Below are 6,000 nucleotides of genomic sequence, written 5' to 3' on the forward strand. Positions count from 1 at the left end.
GAAGCCCTGCTCACAATATCCTGCAGTGAACGTCACATGTTTCCGTGAATCTGTTGTTAATGGCACTTTCCAGTTCGTTGACGTTGATTCCACACTGTACTAGAAAACCATACCATCAGCAATACTACCTACCTACTACAAATATTAGGCCGGTCCTTTAGTTTGTAGCGTATTTGCTTTGCATGTTGTTTATTTCTCGATTGTCATTTTTATTTGTAGTTCAGAATTGCTATTTGAGTTTGTATATTGCTATTTCGGAATTGGGCGCGTGGTATCGGGACACCGTCCTCGATTAGTAATAAAAGACCATCTCGTTCGACGGTCATGGTCAGACAGACATTCCGAAATCTGATACTAGATTGTAAGGCGTACCCAGAAGCAGTATAGACTCAGATCACAGTGTAGTAGTGATGAAGAATAGGCTGAAATTTAAGACAATCAGGAAGAAGCAAGATGCAAAGAAGTAGGATACGGAAGTACTGAGGGATGAAAAGATACACCTCAAATCCTCTAAGGCTATAGATGCTGCAATAAGGAATAGCTCAGTAGGCAGTAAATTTGAAAAGGAAATCACAGAATACGGTGCGCATCTCGTGGTCGTGCGGTAGCGTTCTCGCTTCCCACGCCCGGGTTCCCGGGTTCGATTCCCGGCGGGGTCAAGGATTTTCTCTGCCTCGTGATGGCTGGGTGTTGTGTTCTGTCCTTAGGTTAGTTAGGTTTAAGTAGTTCTAAGTTCTAGGGGACTGATGACCATAGATGTTAAGTCCCATAGTGCTCAGAGCCATTTGAACCATTTTTGAACCACAGAATACGGAGAGAAAAATGTAGGTACAAAAAGGTAACAGCGAAGAAACCAAGGGTAACAGGAGTATTTCAGTTGATCGATGAAATTCATAAGTACCAAACGGTTCAGGGAAATTCAGAAGTACAGAAGTAGAGGTCACTGAGGAATGACATAAGTGGGATGAGCGGGAAAGTTAAGACAAAATGGCTGCATGAAAAATGTGAAGAAATCGATAAAGAAAGGATTGTCGGAAGGACTGACTCAACATATAGAAAAGCCAAACAACCTTAGGTGAAATGAAAAGCAGGCGTGGAAACATTAACAGTGCAACTGGAATTCTGCTGCTAAATGCAGAGGAAGGACAGAGGATACGCGGAAAGAGTACACTGAGGGCGAAAATTTGTCTGATGTGATAGAAGAAGAAACGGGAGTTGATTTAGAAGGATAGAGGGTCCGTTATTAGAATCAGAATTTAAAAGAGCTCTGGAAGACTTAATATCATGTACGACAGATGGGGTAGGCAACATTCCATTAGAACTTCTAAAATCATTGTGGAAGTGTCAATAAAGCGGTTACTGATGTTGCTGTGTAAAAAGTATGAAACTGGCGATATTACATCAAACTTTCGGAAAAATATCATCCATTCTGTTCCGAAGGCTACAAGAGCTGACAGGTACGAGAATTATCGCACGATCGGCTTAATAGCTCATGCATCTAAGATGCTGACAAGAATAATATACAGAGGATCTGAAAAGAAAACTGAGAATGAGTTAGATGAGACGAGTTTGGCCTTAGGAAACGCAAAGTCACCTGAGAGGCAATTCTGACGTTGCGTTTAGTAAGGATACAAAACTAAAGAAACGTCAAGACGCGTTTACAAGATTTCCCGACTTGAGCGTTCAAAAATGTGAAATGGTGCCACATATACGAAATTATAGGGAAAATAGGGTAATTATACGGGGCCTGGTATAATACAAGATGTACAAGAGCTACGTGCGAATAATAAGAGTGGAGGGCTAAGAGCCAATTGCATGGACTAAAAAGGGTGTAAGAAAGGAATGTAGTCTTTCGCCCCTACTCTTCAGTCCGTATATCGAAGAAGCAATGATAGAACTAATAGAAAGGTTCAGGATTTGAACTAAAATTCAGGGTGAAAGGGTATCAATGATACAATTCGCTGATGCCTTCGCTATCCTCAGTAAAAGTGAGGAATTACGGTATCTGCTTATTGGAATGAACGTGAGTACAGAATATGGATTAAGAGTAAATCTAAGGAATGCGAAAGTAATGATAAGTAGCAGAAATGAGAATAGCGAGAAAGTTAACATCTGAGTTGATGGTCACGAATTAAATGAAGTTAAGAAATTTTATAACCTGGCAGCAAAATAACCAATGACGGACGGAGGAAAGAGGACATCAAAAGCAGGTTAGTACTGTCAGAAACGGCATTCCTAACCAACTGAAGTCTACTAGTATCAAACATAGGCCCTCATTTGACGAGGAACTTTCTGAGAATGTCATTTCGAGCACAGCATTGTACGGTAGTGGAACATGAACTGTGGGAAAACCGGAACAGAAGAGATTAGAAGCGTATGAAATGTGTTGCTACAGGCGAATGTTGAAAATTTGGTGGACAGATAAGGTAAGGAATTGGGACATTCTGTGCAGAATTGTAAAGGAAAGGAATATGTGGAAAACACTGACAAGAAGAAGGGCAGGATGATAGGAAGTCTATTAACACATCAGGGAATAACTTTATTAGTAGTGGACACAGCTTTGGATGACAAATGTTGTGGAGGAAGACAGAATACAGCCAGCAGATAATCGAGGACGTAGGTTGCATGTGCTACTCTGATACGAAGAAGTTGCTACAGGAGAGTATTCGTGGCGTGCCGCATCAAAGCAGTCTGAAGACTATTGACTCAAAAAACAGTTGTCATTTTGTCATTTGGAGATACTGAGCGGAGCTGTGCAAGCTAGAAAATGGAGTGCCAAATGAATAGATCGGAACATTTTCTACATGTTCGCCTGTTTGAGTTCGGTAGAGGAGTGACTGCAGAAGAGGCAGAAAGAAACATTCGCACCATGAATGGCGACAATGCCACTCAAATGGTTAAAATGACTCTGAGCACTAAGGGACTTAACATCGGAGGTCATCAGTCCCCTAGAACGTAGAACTACTTAAACCTAACTAACCTAAGGACATCACACACATCCATGCCCGAGGCAGGATTTGAACCTGCGACCGTAGCGGTCGAGCGGTTCCAGACTGCAGCGCCTAGAACTGCTCAGCCAAACAGGCCAGTGATAATGCCACTGGAGCACGGCAAGAAAATGGTTTTCTCGTTTTAAGGAGGACCGTTTTAACATTAGTGGCTCTCCACGTTCAGGAAGACCTTCGGAGTAAGCTCAAGATCGTTTAAGCGCATTAATCCTCTATGATCCACGTCACACTGGAGAACTGCCAAATGTGATCATTCCTACCATCGTGCGATATTTGAATAAAATGGGGAATATTCTACACTCAGGTGTATGTATACCGCATGCTGTAGACCAAAATCACAAAATCGGGGGGTCGTCATCCATTGGGTCGTGAACAACACCTAGCATTCCCAAGCTCCTTCGTTACTGACTGCGGGGAATGGAATCTCTACCCTAATATAAGGAAAAGAAAGGAATGTTTGTGCCGAAAGAAAGCAGCAACTCCCCCTAAAAAGTCCTGTGTGCATCCACAAAAGGTAATGTTATGAATCCGGTGGAACACCGACAGTATGGTGTACTACGATTGCTTCCCGGAAGTGTCAATATCACTGCTGACATTTATTGTCCATAACGGAGACGTCTGAGGAAATCCAACGACTGCATGAACTTAGGATAGTTCATCATAATGCCAGAGTGCATTCTGCTAGACTGACAAAAAACACTCTACGGGAGTTGGGTTGGGATGCCTTCTTCACCGATGTTATTCACGTTATCTTGTGCCGTCAGATTTTCACCTTTCCCACTTTCTACAGAACAAACTCCGAGGAACTGCCTTTCCAGACGAAATTGCCCTCCTAACGTGCCTCGGCCAGATCTATCCCTGTGGTTTCTACAGTCGCGGTATTGAAAGGTTACCACAGCCTTGTGAGACTGATGAAAGGTGTGAAGGAGAATACATTATACATGACTAAAGTCTCTGTTCTGAGTACCTGTTGGATTATTAAACTTACGGTAAAACGCTACGAACTTATGCACCGACCTAATAGCATTGCGCTAGACGTTTTCCAGAAACGTATCCAAAGAGGATCCTATAGGCACGAAATCGCCTATGATTTGTAGCATTTCCTTATAGAAGTATTTCCCTTTAGAGCTCCTCTCAGTGACAAGATAACTAATCATGTATGTGATGGCGTATATTACAACGAATCTGTCCCGTCATCATAATAGGCTGTTCCGTAGATTTCTAGTCTCGCCTACTGCTAACAGCAAGATTTAATGCCTCAACCAGTCACATAATTTATAACACACTACTGGCCATTAAAATTGCTACACCAAGAAGAAATGCAGATGATAAACGGGTATTCATTGGACAAATATATTCTATTAGAACTGACATGTGATTATATTTTCACGCAATTTGGCTGCACAGATCCTGAGAAATCAGTACCCAGAATAAGTACCTCTGGCCGTAATAACGGCCTTCATACGCCTGGGCATTGAGTCGAACAGAGCTTGGATGGCGTGTACAGGTGCAGCTGCACATGCACCTTCAACACGATGCCACAGTTCATCAAGAGTAGTGACTGGCGTATTGTGACGAGCCAGTTGCTCGACCACCATTGACTAGACGTTTTCAGTTGGTGAGAGATCTGGAGAATGTGCTGGCCAGGCAGCAGTCGAACACTTTCTGTATCCAGAAAGGCCCGTACAGGACCTGCAATATGCGGTCGTGCATTATCCTGCTGAAATGTATGGTTTCGCAGGGATCGAATGAAAGGTAGAGCCACGGGTCGTAACACACCTGAAATGTGACGTCCACTGTCCAAAGTGCCGTCAATGCGAACCAGAGGTGACCGAGACGTGTAGCGAATGGCACCCCATACGTCACGCCGGGGGATACGCTTCCAATGTGCGTTCACTGCGATGTCGCCAATCATGCATGCGACCATCGGATTGTAGCCTAAAGAGAACCTGGATTCATCCGAAAAGATGACGTTTTGCCATTCGTGCACCCAAGTTCGTCGTTGAGTACACCATCACAGTCGCTCCCGTCTGTGATGCAGCGTCAAGGGCAACCGCAGCCACGGTATCCGAGCTTATAGTCCATGCTGCTGCAAACGTCGTCGAACTCTTCGTGCAGATTGTTGTCCTTGCAAACGTGCCCATCTGTTGACTCAGGGACCGAGACGTGGCTGCACGATCCGTTACAGCCATGCGGATAAGATGCCTATCATCTCGACTGCTAGTGATACGAGGCCGTTGATACCTAGCACGGAATTCTATATTACCCTCCTGAACCCGCCGATTCCATATTCTGCTACCAGTCATTGAATCTCGACCTACGCTAGCAGCAATGTCGCGATACGATAATCTGAAATCGCGATAGGCTACAATCCGACCTTTATCAAAGTCGGAAACGTGATGGTACGCATTCCTCCTCCTTACACGAAGCATCACAACAACGTTTCACCAGGCAACGCCGGTCAACTGCTGTTTGTGTATGAGAAATCGGTTGGAAACTTTCCTCATGTCAGCACGTTGTAGGTGTCGCCACCGGCGCCAACCTTGTGTGAATTCTCTGAAAAGCTAATCACTTGCATATCACAGCATCTTCTTCCTGTCGGTTAAATATCGCATCATCTTCGTGTTGTAGCAATTTTAGTGGCCAATAGTGTATATCGGCCAAAAGAGTCGTACAGCTTACCGTCCATACATAGTAGTCCACCGATCTCGGAGCTGCAGGTAACTGTGTTGTAGTTTCGAGTCAGAGGTGCGGGGAGGCAACAGAGCGTTTCCCATAAACACAGCTGTACGTCGGATCGGGCACCGGAACCAACTTGAACCCAACACATATTCTTAGACTGGAGTGGATGTTTACATTTGTAGATGTAAAGGCCACTATCGAACGCAGGAAACGTCCCGGTGACATGAGAGTTAAAGAATGAATTGTTAAGGTGTCATTTACAGCGTTACAGATTGGCTCTTAGGAATAACTATCATGTCCCTAGTGTGTG

Source organism: Schistocerca cancellata, chromosome 5 (genome assembly GCF_023864275.1).
Source record: "Schistocerca cancellata isolate TAMUIC-IGC-003103 chromosome 5, iqSchCanc2.1, whole genome shotgun sequence".
Classification (NCBI taxonomy): Eukaryota; Metazoa; Arthropoda; class Insecta; order Orthoptera; family Acrididae; genus Schistocerca; species Schistocerca cancellata.